At 43.9% G+C, this 19,762-nt stretch overlaps 1 protein-coding gene across 1 annotated transcript in view; it reads left to right on the top strand.

The window, feature by feature from the left end:
• Positions 1 to 19,762, top strand: part of LOC120908613 (putative uncharacterized protein DDB_G0291608) — a 79,044-nt gene that overhangs the window by 9,738 nt on the left and 49,544 nt on the right. The gene's annotated exons all lie outside the window — the stretch shown is intronic.

Below are 19,762 nucleotides of genomic sequence, written 5' to 3'. Positions count from 1 at the left end.
GTGTCCGAATCACCCTATATATGCATACATCCGTCATCTTTCCTAACGAGAGTACCAGTTCGTTAGTAGAAAGCTATTTGCTGCCGCTGCCAGTCGTTCGTTCGTTCGACGTCGTATAAACCCTTTTGCATAAAACATTTCATATTACACATAAATTTATATTTATCTCATTTATTCATGCCCCTTTCTCCCTTATCAACAGTCCTCCCCCCGTTTGGACCCGGTCTTCTCTGCCCCGAAATAGGGGTTGTTAGAGTACTGGTGCAATTTTACTGATTTTATCATGCCACCCACCCCCCCGCCCGTTGTTGGTTCTCGTCCTTCGGTTAGGACCCTATCGCTCGCTCTCGCTCTACCGTAGCCGTTGCCTCTCTTTCGGTTGTTTTCTTTGCGTTTCACTCTCGCTCCTTGCCCGAGGGTTTCCCACACTTTTCCTGCCGGTAGCAATAATCGGTTCCAGCTTCATCTCAACGGCTTCTGCTCTCCCGTCTACGCTCAGCACAAAAGTTCACGTCTCTTTGATTGCTCTCGCCGAAAGCTCCCTTCAATCCTCTCTCGCTCTCCCTCTATAAATCTCTCACACACTCTCTCTTTTAACCGAACGATGTCTCCCCTTTTTTGGAGGGGTGGAAAGAACCTCACCCTCATTTACACACCACCACCGCCCCTTGGGTGCCAATCTCACTCGACGACGACGACGGCGTGTTTGTTCGTTTCGGAGTTTTCTCGGTTCGGAAATTAAACAAAATTAAGCGCTTATCTTCCTGTGCCCTCCGTTAGGCAAGGCTGCCATTGTACATGGTGATTACACTTTTACCCCCCTCCGACCTCTCTCACTCTCTCTGTCTCTCTCCGTTCTGGTTCTTGCCATTTGTTAACTCATCCGTCGCGTAAGCTTAAAGTTTCTCTATTGGTTTAGTGCCATCAGCAGCAACAGCAACAGCAGCAGCACCGACGACGACGACGACGACGACTCGAGCCACACACTTTCCTCTAATGTCGTCCTAAGTGTGGCTCCATCTTCTTCTGCTGGCGCTTATAACGCCCGTCCCGCGTTGTTGTTCCATCCTTGCTAGGATCCGGTTTTGAAAATGTCAGTTCATTTCTCGCTTTGATTACTAGTATTGATTTTACATTAAGCTCTCCCGGTAAGTGTTATTTCGGTCGCCGCCACCACCACCACCACCACCTACCGGCATTATCGGTTAGGGCCGCATAGGAGGGACGTACCTTGTTTAACTATTGTCGGAGGAGGGGTCGGTATATATGCTTCCGAAATTGTCCCATCCCAGCTCGTTGCCACTGCGGAGCATGGGCACAAGCGCTCACAGAAATGTAACTATCTATATTTATTACAGCAAATAATGAACGTTATTCCCATTTAATGCGACCCCAAACCCCCCCTCTCCCCGAAACCCGCCCGGTCAGTTCCCTTGTCCGCGCATTTCATCACATCTGCCCCGTTCGTGGGTCCCCTTTCGATTGCTATAATAAGCCCGTCATTCATTTCCACACTGCTCCCGCCTTCCCGCCCCATCCTACCTTTTGCCATTCGTACCGCATCGCTACCGCCCCCGGTTGGTCACGCACATTTCGGCGCAATTTCCACGATCCTGTCACGCTCGCTCTCTCTCTCGCTTTCGCTCAATCTCTGTGAAAGCGTGTTCACCACGTGCTCGCCCGGCAAGTGATGCCATCTAGCGGCGAGTAGTGTAAGTGTTTGTGCGTGTGTCTGTTCGGTGGAGATCGGAAGTGATTTCGCACTTCGATTGCTTTCCGGATGTTTTGAGGATGGGTTTTGTTTATTTTTTCTTTTACTATTAAAACGATAAACAAGCTTTTACTTCTTCCTGTGAGGGAAGAGATGGGGGGGGACATCTTTTATCGTACTATTCGTAGACTTTCGTTCGGAAGCTTTCGGTGTGAGTTGTTTTGAACATCCGTTACCGCACATACAGACACACACACACAGTTGACTTGGTTGCTGGAATCATGGCTAGCTATCAAGAGGAATGGAAAATATTTTCTTTTTTTCTCTCCATATAATGCATAACCTCTCACTCCTTGCCATCTACCCGGTTTATCACCGTACCGAAACAATGCATAATCAAATGCGGCTCTTTTGAAATTAGCTCGCCTCACCCCACCGGAATGTTAAGCATTAGTTTTAAACAACTTTCTTACATGCTCCATGGCCCAAGATGCGACTGGAGCACTGTAGCTTATACTGCTGGGGGAGAGGTATGCGGGGGAATGAGGACTGGGGTTCAAGGACGACGATAGCTGAGCTATGCTGCTGCTGCTGCTGCTAGGGCTCGTCAGTTGTTCCAGAGTGTGCTGAAACTTAATGCTGCAAAACTTGAGTCCACTGCAATCATCGTGTTGATTTCCGAACTCAACCCAACGCCCCCCACATCCCCTATCGTGAATAATTACTGCTGACCCCCTACTCAGCCAGACCAGCCTGACCGGGCGATATGCCGACAGTGGTGAGGTATGGGCTAGCCACTGGAATGTCGGCGAGAAAGCTCTCAGACGGCACGCGGACGGCACGGACGAATGGCACGGCTTCAAACATACATTTTGAACTCACGCGAGAGCGAGTCCTGCCACTTGCAATGTTTGGTGGTGTGTGCTGTCTGTTCTCTCGCACCAAATACATATACACATCCACGTCTGCCGCTTGACTGCACACTGTTTTCACTCGTTCGCTTGTTGCCGGTCGGGGAAAGGGATTCAGGGATTGCCGAAAAGAATAGTAGCAGCTCTCTCCCCTTCGATGCACAATCGGGTTGATTCCGTTGCACTGCTCTGTAGAGCCTTGCGTCGACCTTGATGATGCGTGGTCACCTGATGCGTCCTCCGGGAAGGGGGGGTAGAAGGATCCATCGCCAGATGTAAGAAGGATAGTATTGATTTTTCATACTGACCACCGCCAGGAGGTTGGTGGGTACTAGAAGTTCGTCGCCTGTCGTTCCAGCGTCGATTCCAGGACCTGCAAAGTTTTCCAACGGCCGAAACCTCCCAAGAATGTTGAACATTTTGCTGCTACTCGGGGCACAGTGAGGTCGTCGGAGCTGGAAGTGAGCTGCACTCTGTGCGCTCTCTCGTTCTCTCTCTCTCTCTCTCTCTCTCTCTCACTCTCGCTCTGGGATATAATGCCGGTGCTGTAAAATGTTCGTTTGTTTCTTTGCATTATTTCATCGTTATCATTTTATGATGCCATTAATGTTGTACGTGCTGGCAAATGACATCGATTGGGGCGTCGGGAAGGTAGGTGGTGGCGCAGGGCTTGAGTCGGAATGACGTCGCTCATGATGATGATGATGGTGGTGATGTTGATGGCTATGGATATTTCTGGAACGGAAACGATTTTATATACTATATAGAAGTAGTCGTATTATAACAGTGTTTCTTTGTTGCCTTCCTTTTTTGAGTGTGCCGTGGCCACAATTTGTTCGCATCTTAGCTTTCGGTTTCCAGTTTCGTCCGCAAATGCGCCGCCGAGTATGAGGTTTGAGGACAGCACTGCTTGTCCCTCTCTCCTCATTTCAGGAACCACTTCTCTCCCATCACATTACTCCATCACGCTCGGCATTGTGCCTCCGAGCCGCGCGCTATTGCTTGGGCTGGTTCAATGAGATAATTAAATTTTAAAATAATATCATTATATTATCCAACGGAGTGGCTCTCTCTCTCTCACACACACTCCCTTCGGTTTCTGGTACTCTCTCTCTCTCTCTCTCTCTTTCTATCTCCCCGACCATACCCCCTCCCGGCTCCTCTCGGTTATGTGTGTGTATCATCCTGCTGTCATACCGGTTGTACGTTGACGACTGAGTTCCCTTCTTCTACCTCAACCCTCATTCATGTCGATGGGTTTGGGAGGAAAGCATAAAATTAAAATAGCTTACGAACGAGTTCGGGCGGACGCGCGTCGAGAGATGGAAGGATGCACAAGAAGCATACATAGGAAAATGCCCAAACCAAAACAGTGTTGTACTACAATGTATATAAAAGTACGACTTACATAACTTTTTAACGTGATTTTATAACACATTCTACACATAGCAGCTCCTTTGTATTGCTGTCGTTAGGGGGATTTTTTGGGAGGCAACATTTGAAGGGGTCGAAGCGGGCGGTTACGAAGAATTGCGTTTCACATACAATTTATCTTTATTATATTTGTTTGTAACTTTTCGACGCAATGTGTTTGGGGATCACACGATAGAGCCAAGACATGGTATCACACTAAGCCGACAGGCGTAGTTGCTACCAGCTGAGCCTTCTAACCTCCCGTTCGACGCTTGAACCCTTGCTCTGCACAGTGGGCAGCTTTCGGGATGAAAGTCCAAAAAATAATTATCGTATTTCTTTAATCCATAAAAAAAACAATGTAATCTACAGTATCCAACTATGATAAGAAAAATACTATATTTCAGTTTCCAGGTCGTATGGGTTATTGAGATAGAGATTAGAGGAGTCTTTAGTCTTTGAAAAATTCAACATAACTTGTTTTAGTCTTTTCTAAACAAAAATACGTATACAAATATCTCAGTTGCTTAAAGAGTATAGTGTGCATTACTTCCTCTACATTTTATCAATCATGTATCTTTGACATGTTGCCAAATTTTAACATCGCAAAACATCGTAGCATCATGTGTACCACGTCAAAGCTTTACAGCGAAACAAAATGCCTGTGAAGAAATTAGCCATCATCGAATGTGATCATCAACTATGACGACGTGATGATAGATCATCGATATTTGAGAATGTTGCTAGCAAGCCAAATGTACCAAATTTAAGCATTATTTTATTATAACTTTAGTTCATTAAAAGATGGTCACTACGCAAATAAGTAGCTGAGAGAGTAACAGTTTTCAGGAAAAGACATGACGTGATCTTACTGGTAATAGAAACCCATATGAAAGAGGCAGTTCGATGAAAGTGTAACTTCTTCTAACCCGTTTATATCTTTCCTTGCGCTTAAATGAATACAAGAAAGCACCGAAAGTCTGTACCTAGTTTATTCGTTTTACAAGGGTCAGGCATGATCAAATTCAAATTCAAATTTCAAATTCAAATTAGTCAGGGTACGTAGTACATGAAGTATAACCCCGTATATTCGTTACGCTGCCAAATAAGAACATCTATGGGAGATATTAATTTTCGGAGAATAATTATATTTTTTGTTACATTTTCTTAAAACATTAATATTTTGATAAATTTACATGTTCAGCTCTATATTGCACCTAAGAAATCATGTATTGAATAACAATTACTTTTATCCCACTTCTACGGTGCGTGCCCACTGTGCTCTGCTGTGATTTTACATCATGGCAGACAGCCCTGTTTTCTAAAAACCCTCTTTCTCTTTCTCGGTCGGATGGCTTTGTTGTTCCGTTCGCGTCTTGGATACGGAAATGCAGGAGGAGTATTGCTGTGCAACAACACCCTTTCATATGCATTTCACAGCCCAAATTAGTGCTATCGAGCATCAAACGACGCCGATAGCGACGCGCAACCCCTCCATCGATATACCGATATAAATTCCACCTAAGTGTGTGTCTGTACTATATTTGTCAGTCCTCGTCAGCGCCTCGACACGTCACGGTTAAAGGGCATGTGGTGGGTGCGTTTACCAGTTCGTCAAGTGATTTCATCGGTGCGCTTTTGCGGGGCAGGAGCGCAGTCGCGGTTGCGTTTTGTTAGATATGGAATCTAATAATTCTAAATTTCACTTCAATTAACCAGTTGCCCCCGGGAACCAGCCAGCCAAGTATTGAAGGTATCATACCCGCACTGCCTGGGGGGGCACAATGGGTGCCGAATGATGATGGTTCTTGGCTTCAGGGCTTCGCGCTGCACGCTGCTCGAATGGAAAAGCAAAAGAGACGGCACCAAGTTGCGAAGGAAACACAGAAACACATGCCGGATTAGTGCGCTTATTAGAATGCTTATTAGATTGAAAGCATAGGGGAAGCACGTAGTACAGAGGGAGGTTGGTATAGGATTTAATTTAGTTTCTAGTGTATGATTTTAAATTCTTCACCCGTGTACAACGTTCACTCGGTTTGCCCGGAATATACCCGGGGGCAATAATTATATTCGTATCTTGGCTGCGTGTTGTTGTGTGCTGTATGTTATATATGGCTTTTTAGTAGCAGATGTAGGTTTTTTTTTCATTTTTTACCACTCGGAGTTAATAAGTGCCTCGGTGGTGGTGGTGTGGTCTGTTTCTTGTTGGATGAGAAACAATTACATTAATTTAACAACATCTGGAACCTAGAAGAGCGGCCGTAGTGTTACACAGGCGCTTGATAAATATGTTTCCGACTAATAATTCCCTGCTGCTGGTTTCTGTATATGTGTGTGTGTGTCTTGATGGCAAAGAAGCATGCTTGGCTTATATTACGCACTCACGCTCATACAGAATATCATTATTTTTTGTTTCCATTTTTTGTTGTTTTCTTGTTGATTGTTATTTGCTTTATGTGTGCGTGTGTGTATTTACCAAGAATCGTCTAAGCCTGATTGATGATGGTGAGAATGCGAACAGCCTCTTTACTACCGTGCGACCCTTCAGTTGTGTTTGCTAAAGGTTGTTTGTTCAGTTGGATTTTTTTTTTTACATCTTGCTGCTGCTGCTGCTGCCGCTGCTATTGTATCTTTATGTGTTGCTGCCATGGTGGGTAATTTATATACACACGAAAATAATCCCAATAACCTTGCCTCCCCATTGTTCAATGCTTCGGTTTCGTTGCCGAATGGCAACTGTGGCATTGTGTGCAATTTTATTTAAATGTTAATAATTTTAACGAACGAAATAGCTTCAGCAACGATTATCAATATTTAATTCCTCCCCCTCCGTTATGCTCGAACCATCGGCTCAACCAGCAACCAGGGAGCGATTAAAGCCATGATGCCTTGTGTTATGCCCGCGCGCAACGACAGATCGATCCCTTCTTCCGCCACCACACTACGTACGTAGTGGAATAATTTTATGCAATGAAAATCATTTTCCATTTCAATCCAATTACTATTTTTATTTGGACTACATTGCAAACCCCCTTTCGGCAAACCACTCCCCCCGCCGTCCGTTTTCCCCTTCTCCTGCGTCGATGGATGCATATCAATCGCTTCAAAAATGGTCCAAAAGTGTGGGTTGGCGGGCGCAGTTTTGAGGATTGTCCCTCGCGTTTGACATTCCCTGCATTGCCCGGTTTGGTCTTCCCCTTCTCCCCGCAAACGGCAGGACGCAAAAATGTCAAAAATCATTACTATTTTTTGTGTTGTGCTGCCACTCCCCCCCCCCTTCCCCTTCTCACCACCCACACAAGAGCACGTTGGCGTATCCACCAGGGGGAAATATAATTAATGCAATAAATGAAAATAAACTGCACATTTTACCATTTGTCCGAACACACCAAACCAGGTTACTGCCAATCAGGGACATTTACAGGGGTTTTTTACTTGAATTCACAAGTGTAGCCGCATTTAACGTAAGTGCAGCAATTGACAGGACAACAGCATCAGTTATTTCCGGAACGTTATCACGCTTAAGACAACCTTCGCACCTGATATACAGGGTTTTCAATAATATTATTGACATATTCAGCGAGTTGTTGATTCGTTCGGGCATACAATTGACTCTTTCAGCTAGATATTGAACTGTTCGGGAACAGGCGTTGATATGTTCGGCGATACTATAGAGCTGTCACTTTCGTACCCCTTGGACTGCAGCTTGGATCTTTCCCATCAGAAGGTAAACAAACAGTTTTCGAAAAAATATGTTGGTTTTAACTAATTTATCTATAAAAAAGTTTGGGGAATGGCTATTTGCTAATTTTAGGACATCTAAGAATGAAAAATAACACGCTTCGGTAAAGGGTGTAAACAAAACAAACGAGAGCTCAATAGAATCGCCGAACATGGCAACGTCTGTTCCCGAACAGTTCAACATCTCACTGAAAGAGTCAATTATATGCCTGTCAATTATCTACAACTCGCTGAACATGTGTATGTAATCCTCGAAAGCCCTGTATCACAAGCGCGGTACACAATATCACAAATGGTTTTGTGGCTTAAGGCAATCATTTAACCACCGCCTGCAAACGTTTTCAAAGCAATGCACACACCTGAAAATCGAAAGTACAGAGTGAGGTAAAGTGTTCGTCCCTTATATTTACGAATTTACGTGAAAAAATCAGGTCAAATTTAGCTCCAAAACTTGTTATTTAAACCTATTTTTCAAGCTGTCAATTAACTTGAATCCGTTTAAAAACATGTAGTTGAATACTTGCTTGAATCCGCCACATTGTAATTATAAGATTGTGTACCGCGCTTGTAATATCAAGTGCGAGTGTTGCCTTAAGCATGACGACGTTCTGAAAACAACTGATGCGCTTGTCCTGTCAAATGCTGCAGTTGCGTGCACCGTTGCTCCGCTTGCGAAATCAAGCATAAACCCCTGTAAATAGAACACCAGTTGGCTTTCCAATAAAGCACAGTGCGAATAATAATATTGCCCCGTTAGTTTCCATGGTCGCACCATTATTTTCGCTGCACATTTATTTCTAGTGGATAATATTTTCGCACCGCCGCCGCAAGCTCGTGACTGCTGCCGGCGACAATCGGTGGATTTCTTCAGTTTTGTTGTTGGTGCAAATATATTTATTGATTGTTTCATTTACTTCCTTCGGTCCTGTGTGTGTGTCTGTTTGCGTGTGGTCCGTTAAATTTTATCCCATTTTAAACAACCAACACCCTCCGCACGATCTCCTTCAACCGACCGATCCGATCGATCGATTGCGAGTTGGTGGGTGACGCGCATGTTTGCAGTTAACATTATCTCCGTTTTAAAACCGCCCCAGCGATGGATTAAGGCTGTGTGCATAAATTTTAATTAAACAACAAACAGGGGCTTAACCAGCGGACGAGACAGAGAGAGCAAGAGAGAAAAATAGCAGAAGAAACAACAGAAATACAATTATTTCCAAATTGTATTTCAACCAGTACATACAAACCCGAAGCTCTTCGGTTTGTAGGACGACACACACATACATAGCGAGCGGTAAAAGTAGCAAAAGTGTCATTTATTTGTCCGTTTTTATTTCTCGAAACCAAAATCTCCAATTTTAGTCGCGGCACACACAATCGACGGACAAGCGGACGGGACGACGGTTTACTGGGCTTTACTTCCATTGGTGGCAAAACGATGAATTATGGATTGCGGCCCGCCCTTTCCTCCGTCCGTTCGCAATCTTTTGCCGCCAAACGACGAGCTCTCTTGCTTACGGTCCGCTTCCTTTTTGCCGCTGCTGCTGCTGCTGCTGTTTACTTACCGTTTCTTTTGTGTTTATTTAATCAGATTATAAGAAATTATCTACTACCATCCGAGCAGCCGCCGGTGTGGTTCGATCTTTCATGTTGTTGCTCCGTGGTCCGGCTCGTTGCTTCGGCAACAGATTTTCCCCCCGTTTGAGCGGCAGGAGAGTTAGAGATTTGCGGATCTATTAACCTTTCTTTTTCAGTCCTCTTCCCGAGTCTCGTTAGCGTCGCTTTTGGAGCACCCAAAAGCCGGGATACTACGACCACCGTCCCTCTCTATGATATCGCGGAAAATGTTAAGATTAAATTGCCACAAATGGTTAGTTTTTACCGGTTTGCGAGTGACATTTATCTTTCGCTCTGCAGTCAACACTCATTACTACTATTCCTTTCCGGTATCGGCGAAACACGCGCAAAGCATATTGTTGTGCTGCTATGCTGCTGTTGGCAGTGTGTCCTTTAAATAGAAATAAATTAAAACTCTACCGGCAAGTAACGACGACCATCGAGATATGAGAGAGGGGCAAGCTTGATTGTTTGATGATGATAATGATGATGATAATGATTATCGCGATGACGACGCACTGGCAACGACGATCTTGCTTGGGCGCTTTTCTTCTTTCAAATCACGTCTACTTTGTCGATTTTTCTCCTTCTCTCTCTCTCTCTCTCTCTCTCTCTCTCTTTTCTCTTTTTTGTTCTCTCTATCTCTCTGTCTCACTATGCTCGCTCTGTTGCTCTGCTTTGCATGCAATCAAAGTATTGAAAGTGTGATTTTTCGTTTTAATGGTTGTCGTTGTTGTGTAAATGGGAAAACAGGGAAAATTGCTGCCAAAAAACAGAGAAGAGAGAATGAAAGAGAACGGCTGCTACTGCTGGTACTAGCTGCGAGAAAGGGACACTTACCCTTAGTGTACCGTACCGTGGAAAATGGCGGGAAAATTACGGCGAAACGCCGTAACGGCGGCGGGTGGCTGCAGCGGCGAGGCGGGCGAAATATAATGAAATAAAATCGACATTATGCAAATAACCATGGTTAAAAATCTCCATCAGGCAAAAGCCATCTTTCCAGGGCGGAATGGGGTACCCTGTGTCGGACCGAGGCCAACGGAAAACGGCGCGAGCGGCGCCAAGCGCGGCTACATTTGTGTTGTGTTGTGCTGCTCTCTGTGTTTGTATATTATTTGCGTTTTTATACGCACACACAATGGTGTGTGCTGGAAAAAGCATCGTTTTCATGCCGAAAGGTTTTTTTGGCAGGAATGTCGTGGCCTGGAGAGAGAGAGAGAGGGGAGCCTTTTCTTATCCCCCATTTCCTTCCCCCCCGCATGCCTAAGAGTCCTCCAGCGAGCGCTCGGGAGCAGCATTAAGCACTTTTATTTTAATGTTGCTGGAAAATAATCGATATTTTTAAAATTAAATATTATTTCATCTCATCGTCCGTAACCCAACCGCCACCACCCGCGCCCTCGCAGCTAGCCCCCGCGTGCTTCCGGAAAATTGATGATGAACCAATTTTCTTCGTTTTCCGTTCGTTTTTGGAGAGGCGCCCAGAAGTTTCTCTTCGGTCCGGTGTGGTTAACTTGCGTCGTGCCGCGTGTTTTGCAATTTTTGGGCGAAGGTGGTAGCTAAGGGCCAAGAGGCGTGGTGGCGGTGGTTGGCCTCGAAGTGTTTTCGGTTGGTTTGTTTAAAGTATTACTTTTATCTTCTGCGAAACACACCGGTTTCGGTGGACCCCGTCCCTTGTTCTTGGAAATATTATGTACCGCCATTTATTGCGAACCGTTAGTTTTATGGCGACCAGTTGGTATTTAATTTTATACATTTCTGTGTGTGCCCTCTTGCTGCCTGGCCCCGAAACACCGAAAGTTGCCAAATTTTGAGTGTATTTGTGGGCAGAAGAGCATAGCACCACGATCACTGGCTGCGGAGGCGCATTATTTGTTCTTCTACTACAGACCAGGATAAACATTCAAACAAAACGGTCCCGCCGTACTAGCGGTTGCCCGGCCCAACAATGGTGCTCTGATTTGGCCAAACATAAAGTAATTTAATTTATGGAATCGAATGGGATGTTAATTCTAGCAGAGAAGGCAGGAGGGGGATGTTCCGTGTATGTTCCGTCGTACTTCGGCGCAGCACGGCCAGAATGGCGCAAAACCGAGATCGGAAAGGAGGTTCACAGTAACCATGGCGCTGACACAATGTTGTTACCTTACCCGTCTGCTTCTCCTCCACCGGCCGGCCCAATAGGGATCGATTGTTTATGGTCAGCGAAGCGCATTGCTGCGCTCGGTCGTTGTAACCGAGGCGAAACCAATCGATAGTGCGCCGATCACCATCTTCGGGTCTGTCTGATTATTATTTGTGTGTTCAGTCGTGTATTTCTTGCGCGTATTTCCTTTAAAATCATACACAGAGAAGATCTGTTATCAACAAGGTACAGACACACGACCGTATGTAAACCTTTGCTTCATGTGTATGTATGTATGTGTGTTCTTTTTTGTCATAACCGTATCCCAGCAACAACGCTTCATTTGCCCCCACAAGACACCTCCTGAGAGTGCGTTTTGCGTATGCACCGCACGTTGTATCCCTGCTGCTGCTGCTGCCCGATCTTTGTGTGGATGCTTGGGGATTGCATTCTTGTTGCTGAGTTACTATCTCTCGTGTGTTCGCTGCTCCTCGCTCTTGCCCCGATGGCATGCAGCCGGGAATGTCTTTAACATTCCTTTCACAAGTCATTAAGTGCTGATGAAAGCCATTCCCGTGCGTTATTATTAGCACTAACATACATCCTTGGTGCGGTGACGACGAAGCGTTGTTTGCTCGATTGTTGCTGCAAAAATGGGTGTGTAGTTGTATATAAATCATTATTGGAACATCATAAATATAGGCGGAAGAATTCCAATCGTGGGAATAATGTTTTACGCGGCGGAAGATTATTGGAAGATATGAAAATGTAATGTTGATTGATTTGTGGCAGTAAATATGGATGGATAGTTGATGGTTATGCGTGTGTAAAATGCAATAATTTATTTTATCTCTTAATCTTCTTCCAGGTAACTAAAACATCCATCCTGCTCACCTGAACACACTACTTCACTGAAACGGACTTGAAGTTGAAAACATTTATTACGATGGTTCGTACCAAAAATCATTTATGTCGACGATTCTGGTGAGTTATGTATAAAAATATGTTCAGAGAACGTGAATGACTGAAATCCATTACTTATCCCTTTGCTGGTTTAAAAGCTGACATTGCAGCTTGTGTTAGTGGAATTAAAAGATCAACTGTGTTTTATGTTCCATACCCAATTGACAGTTGCATTCGGTCATTTAGGAATTTCAATCCGTTTATCCGCCGTTCATCCGGGCTCATCGGGACTCGACTTCGTTCGGACACTCGAATGACACGGATAATGGGCTCAAGGGTGTTTTGAATACACATTTTTTAACTTTTTTAAACGTTCAAGTTTGTTAAACAGTCGTTCGAGTTGACGACTGTACCACGGGACCACCCACGGGTACAAAATAACGTGAAATATACATTTTTAGTGTTTTTTTTTAAATCCTTCATAGTACACCATATCACATGTTCTATTGAACTGTCATTTCTCAACAGCAGGGATAAACGGACATCGGCATTTATTTGGCGATTGTTTCTCGTTTTTTTTGACATTAACATCAGATGAAATATTAGGTTCAATGTAAAATTTATGTTAGAATTCTGATACTCTTTTGGTACGTGTTTTTAGTATTGAGAGCTGCTACGATCGATACTACGTATTGATAGACAGAAAAAAAAATAAAAATTTACTTGTAAACGATCCATTCTCATGTAAATTCCCGGACTGATTTCGCTTCTGAAACTTCTTATTTCAATTCAAGAACTAATTCTCATTCTGGAGCTCATTCCAATTCTGGAGTCGATTCTGATTCTGTCATTGGACTCAAACGCCTATTCTTATGGAGATGCCGAAACCAACTCCTTTTCGAAACCTATTCTGATTTTGGAGCCAATTCCTATTCCGGAGCCGATTTCTTTTCCGAGATTGATTCCGATTCTGGAACCAATTCCAACGCCGAATCTAATACCAGAGCCGATACTATTAACCAGAGCTGCTTCTGGACCTATTACCTGGAATCGATTCCAGGTCGGAACTAGCCGGAATCGAATTCGAAGATAACTTCATTTTTCCCATCACAAGTGTTTTTGCCTGAAATGTTTACCTAGTTGCCAAATGCCCGCCAAATGTCAAACTCCATGCAGAATAAACCAGCAGGAATCGTAAAACCCTTGTCACAGAATTTTAAGCAAAATATAACAATCAGATCATTATTCAACTCTAGCTCTACCAGCATTCTACATGGAAAACATATGTACCAATCAATGTAACTACATACTGCTCAAAACAATTGTTAATACAATACCCATTTGTACTCGAGCGATAACGACGCAACAATTCACAGTTGATAATTCGCTCGATAATTGTTACATATATACGGCCCTTCGCTTACGCTTTTCAAGAGAAACAATTCTCCCAAAGCGTCCGAATTAACTTTCTCATTTATGACGCGCCCCGCTAGGTTTTAGAAACATTAACAAAAGCAAATCATTGCGAACGAGTCCACGGTGAGAGGGGTGCAGTATTGTATGTATGTTTTGCCCGACAACGGAACACAATAGCATTTACCCATTCTACCATCATGCACGTTGTATATTTCCTCTATTCATGGACGTTAGATTTTATCTAATAAAATTATCATACACTATACACCAAGGATCGAAGGCCAATCAGTGAGGGCATGTGACACATTTCCCTGGATGGGTGGTGGTGAAGGTAGCGGGTGAAGGTATATAGCGCAAGGCTAATGTTTTGTGCACAATAAATACTTTGTCGCAGAATGTTTGCTTATTTCAGGCGACGCGACAATACAGCAAATCGCTTTCCGCTTCCCTCGAGCTCCTCCTGTCTCTGCGGAGCATTCTGCGCCGACTTACGTTTTTCGCTGCTTAATTACATTAGTCGCACAGCGCTGGTTTCTCGCGCACACAAACACTGACGACGGATGAATCACGCACGAAATAATATTACGGCCCCTGTCTCCATAAACAATGGCAGCATGCGAAGATAGAGCGAGTGATTGCTTTTGCGGATGATATGTCTTTTTGTTTTGCTGCTGCTTGCCGTCGGATATTATTGTTTGTTCCTCTTGCCAAACCATTAGTGGTGGTTGCGAGTGGAGTGTTGTATAGCATAAGACCGATTGGGATATAAGACGCAGCAGCAGCAGCAATAACAACACTACACATCGCCATTAAGCACTGGGCGCAGAGGCATGCAAGGCGGAGAGCATTGAAAGCAATCAATCAAACTGCTGAAAAGTTGTACAATAAAATTCCGATACGGTATTGGAGCGCTGACTATATATGTGATCGAAGCACACCCGGGCACGCAACCCACCCGCACACGTTTCCGCCGCTACATTATTAGAAATGCTTCTGCATGTGTGTTTGTCTTCCAGAAGACCGTGAGTGTGCCTTTGTGTGTTGGAAGAATATTTTGTGAAAGATATTATATTTTCGTTCTGTTCTAAGATCGTGCACATATTTGCACAACTCTACGGACCGAAGCAGGGGAAGAGGGGATGCGAGGGGTAAAAGTTTCCATTATTTGTTCACGAGCTTATTCCCTCCGCCTTGTGCTTGTGTGAAGCGAACAGCAAACATAGAAAGTTAGAAATAAAGCAGCGAATCACTTCACGTGTCCTCGCTAGGAATGAAGCTGAAGAGCTGGTCGCTACTATGATTAGGTTAGGAGTTTTCGAACCCATCGCTGCCGCCGACCCCACCCACAACTCTCCGCTCCAGATTTGGCTCCGTGCAAGGATACACTCGAAGAAAGCGACCGCGACTACTAAGCCAGGGTTATGTACTGACGGTGCGCGTGACAAGTTTAATTTATGATGCTCCACCGACCGACGCTCCTTCGACTGACAAACGAACGGGCCACGATGGCGTCGTTCGGCTGCCATGCGCCAGCGAGGAGCTTTTCTTTTCATGCAAGCCTGAACTCTCCGGTGCGCAACGAATGTGCGAACAAAACTAGGTAACAACTGTAATAAATATGAAACATAGCCGGCACTCTGGCGCACCAAAACAACGACGATTCGATGGAACAGAGAAACAAACATACAGTGAAACACAACAAATGGAACTGTTGTGTACGCTGGAACCGCAAAAGTAATCAAAAAGATAACGCATCGTCATATTAAACTCAGCTACCCACATACGTTTTCGGTTGATTTTAGCGGGGATGTGCAGGGTGGTTGAATGGCTTTACTATATAAGCTTTGGTGGATGTATATATTGGTGTACATGTATATGCACGGTGTCGTGATGGGAATGTTATTTAATTCTACCCTATTTGTTGCATAACAATACCCTGTATAACAAATCGGTGAAGGGAAATGTGGTCTTTCCCATCGTTGAAGTTGTTCTTTTTCAGTGATTTGGCTGAGCTTTTTTTGCTGGCGAACGTAATCGAATGTATGAGATGAATCGTTTCGATAGAAGCAACCATTTTATTGCTCGATCGTTCGTTACAAGATTCCGTGAAGCGATTGTTTGGTTTATGTTAAATTTCTTTTTGTTTCTCAGCGTAGTACTATGTTACTCGGTAAGTCATGCTAATAACGTAAAGGATGCCTAAACTCTTCAAGCAATTTACATTCAATTGCAATCATAAAAAGACGCCTCGTGATCGTGCAAAAGCCACCTTTACAATAAAATACCCAACCGACCTTCTATTCTGCTGTTCTATTCTCCGCGTTAAAACGTTCGCCACGAAACGGTTTCGCTTTGCGCGCTGCCTGTTTGTTGCATTTTATTAACGCATCGTACAAGGCGGCAATTCATCTAAACTACTGCCATCATCAAACATAGTATGCAATCAATGAATTAATTTGAATGCAGCCAACGCTTTGTTGTGCTCCTACACTGCCGTGATGTTGTATACGGTGTTGAAGTGGGGGGTGGGGGGGGAGGAAGTTGGAGGCTAAATTGATGCTGCCGGGTAGAATCAGATTAGAAAATCAATGGGATGTTGAAAAATACAACCGGTTTACCGAGAATGAATGATGGATTTCAATGCAAGATCACGTGATATTAATGTAATGCGCTTTTGTTCTTTCTTCCCCCCACCCCGTCGTCGCATAGGCTGCTGATTAGGCTATTAGATAAACTAGACAATGTATAAAACGGGACTTAACGAATGATGGCTGCATTGCATGCGCTGGCCCAATGTCCCGATTGCTGTCTGGTGGTATTTGTTCGGATCGATTGGGGGAGAATGTATCGACGTTCGTTACAAGAGCTTATTAGAGACGGAGCACAGAACAAATGAAAATAATATAAAATTAACAACACCTAGTAGTAAAGTATGATAAAAATGTTTCTTCTTTTTCTTTACATAAACAGCATGATCATTATCTTTAACTCTTATGTACCATTAAGAATTCATACTTCAACTGCCTTTTGTTTGCAGTCGATTATAATAAATACACGTCCCGGACTAATGGACCCTGACGTAAGCGAGCATCACGTAATGATGATGGTGTGGTGGTGGTGGTGGTGCCCTGGTACTGCAGCACTTTACAAAGAACCGCCTCGACCGCCAACAACACTGGCGCTGATCATTTACATTCATCAAAAATTCAACTCAATAATATTACCAAGTGTCGAGTGTCATACATAACAAGGGGTGTAGACTGAGCGAGAGCCGCAGCGCAAATGGAATAACACGCTTGAGCAGAAAATGGTTTACAGTGCAAATATACAACGTGTCGAACAACAACGGGGAGCAAACGCGTTCCGTGCGCAGTTTTAGAATCGTTACATGTTATTTCGCTAGAATAAATAAAGTGAAGATCAGCTACAAAACTCTCGCCCGGGCTGCAGACAAACGATGATGATGATGATGAAGATGAATAACCATTTTCGGTGGGGTCATCGACATCATTAGTCACTGCTGCTGCTGCTGCTGCTGCCCGTGTGCAACCTTCTAAATTAAGCGCACAACACAAAAACTAACAAACAAATAAATGAAATAAAAGCATTTCCATCTCTGCATGCCAAAACTGCCGGTTTAACCGGGCAAATGGAATAAAAGGAGGGCAGAAAAGAACTCACACAACAACCACAACAACAACTCGCTCATCCTAACGACGTTAGCTTCGACGACGTTAAAATGCGATCAATGGTAATGATTTGAATGTTGCTCGGACCCGATGACGACGACAATGATGATGGTGCGGAGGTTGATGATGATGATGATGATGATGCTGGTGATGAAGACGATTATGATGATCAGCTTGGTTGTTGTGGAACGTGTTGGAAAAGAGTATCAGGTAGAGAGAGAGAGGGAGAGAGAGAGCGACAGAAGAAGAGTGAGACAGCATGATCGGTGGATGAGGGGGGTGGGGAAGGAGGAATGGTGGAGCGGGGTATTGAGTAAGCACCACGAACCCCGTCATGCTTAAAATTGTCTGTTCCATTCAGTTTTATTATAGCAATTTAAATTTCTTATATATGTATATATGGTCGTAATAAATAAGACCAACTGCCAAAGAATAGCAGCAATTGACGGCTGTGTGTGTGTGTGTGTCTGTGTACCGAGCAGGAGGAGGATATGAGGGGTTTGCCAGCTAATACTTAAACCAACCCCTCACTCTCTCACTTTCTCGCTCTCGCGCTCTCTCGTTTCCCTGTTCAGTAACGCTAGTAAGATGAAACCACGTCTTACTAACGAACGTAGCAGAAGCTTATATACGTATTTATATTCGTTAGAATGAGAACTGTTTTCCATATTATTAGAAGAAGTAAAATGGAGCGTTTTGAATGCAAACTCGATGAGGTTTGTGTGCTTTGTGTAACGGTTTTGGTTGCAGCGCTAGGGCGCATTTGAAGGGCACAAAGGTTTGATACGGACAGTGACTGAATGCGTGAAAGAGGCAGCAAGGCGATGGTTTTGCACGTGTTTGCGAATATTGGGAAGGATTTGTGCCCGTTCAGGAGACAGAATCGGGTTGTTTGGAAAAGGTCTTAGAGTGTGCAAGGGACTCAGGCTCCTTTTCTGGCTGCTTTTATAAATCTGGACCGGAGCGGTGAGACGGGCGGTATAAGTCTAAGTCTATAAGTCGACTCGAAAATGGGCATCCCATCCGTTGCGCTTTTCATGCTCTTCCCTGTTCTTTGTTGGTGGAAATGTTTAAAATGCAACAACACCTACCCCTATGGTTATGAAAATGAAAAGTCATTTCCCGGCAACTTTGTCATGCCTTGCTCAAAGTGTGTGTGTGTGTGTTGTATGCGTGTGTGTGTGTACGTGATATAAAAAAGGTTTTTGACGTTTATTTAACCATTCTCCCGGTGGTGTGTTGGTCGTCCAGTTTTGTGCAATAATTGGTTGGTTTACAATTTTATTCGTCCCCTTTATGTCAGCTGCGCACTGGCATTGCGCATAAGTTGTTTGCCTTCCGGATACTGTTTTGTTGCATGGTTATTTATGCAGTATCTTGTGTTAGGGTTGCCCCGTTTTTAAACCTTCCTTATTTCAATTAAAACGAAACTCTTAAACAATTTCCGTTTTAAGTACGTTGTGTACGGTTCCATACTATTATCCTTAGTTAGTATTGATCGAAAAGTACGCCCTGCGTATACAATTATCCAAACTATCACTGTAGTCTAATAACACGTTTAAGGACCCTCTTAAGACTTTGGAGTCTATTTACGATTAATGGCAGCACTCCGCCATAACTATTTATCTAGGTTGTCGCAATCAATTCATGTCGCTCACAGAAATAAGGCCAGTGTTGATGTTTTTGGTATCAGCACACCCACACCGTTGGGTATTGCTTTTCATTGTGTACACATTTTATTAAAATTATCGCAGCAACGATACTTTTTATTGTGTTACCTTCTTTCATTCTAATTCTCATTACAACAGGAAATTTAAATTTTGTTGTTGTTTTTTTTTTTATTTTTATTACTTTGGCTCAACAACCGATGTCGGTCAAGGCCTGCCTGTACCCACTTGTGGGCTTGGCTTTCAGTGACTAATTAATTTCCCCCCATAGCAGGATAGTCAGTCCTACGTATGGCGGCACGGTCCATTTGGGGATTGAACCCATGATGGGCATGTTGTTAAGTCGTACGAGTTGACGACTGTACTACGAGACCGGCTGGTTGTTTTATTTACTGTTGGGTAAATCTGATTCAGATTCATGAATCTGAATGAATCTTTGAAATGATCCAATTAATCTGTCTCGGTTGCAACGATCCATGAATCTCAAAGATTCAAGTATTCATGAATATTCAAAGATTAGTGAATCTCTAGGGATTCATACATCTCCAAATATAGAGCTTGAA

This window comes from Anopheles arabiensis, chromosome 2 (assembly GCF_016920715.1).
Source record: "Anopheles arabiensis isolate DONGOLA chromosome 2, AaraD3, whole genome shotgun sequence".
NCBI lineage: Eukaryota > Metazoa > Arthropoda > Insecta > Diptera > Culicidae > Anopheles > Anopheles arabiensis.
This window is presented reverse-complemented; position numbering and strand designations above follow the sequence as displayed.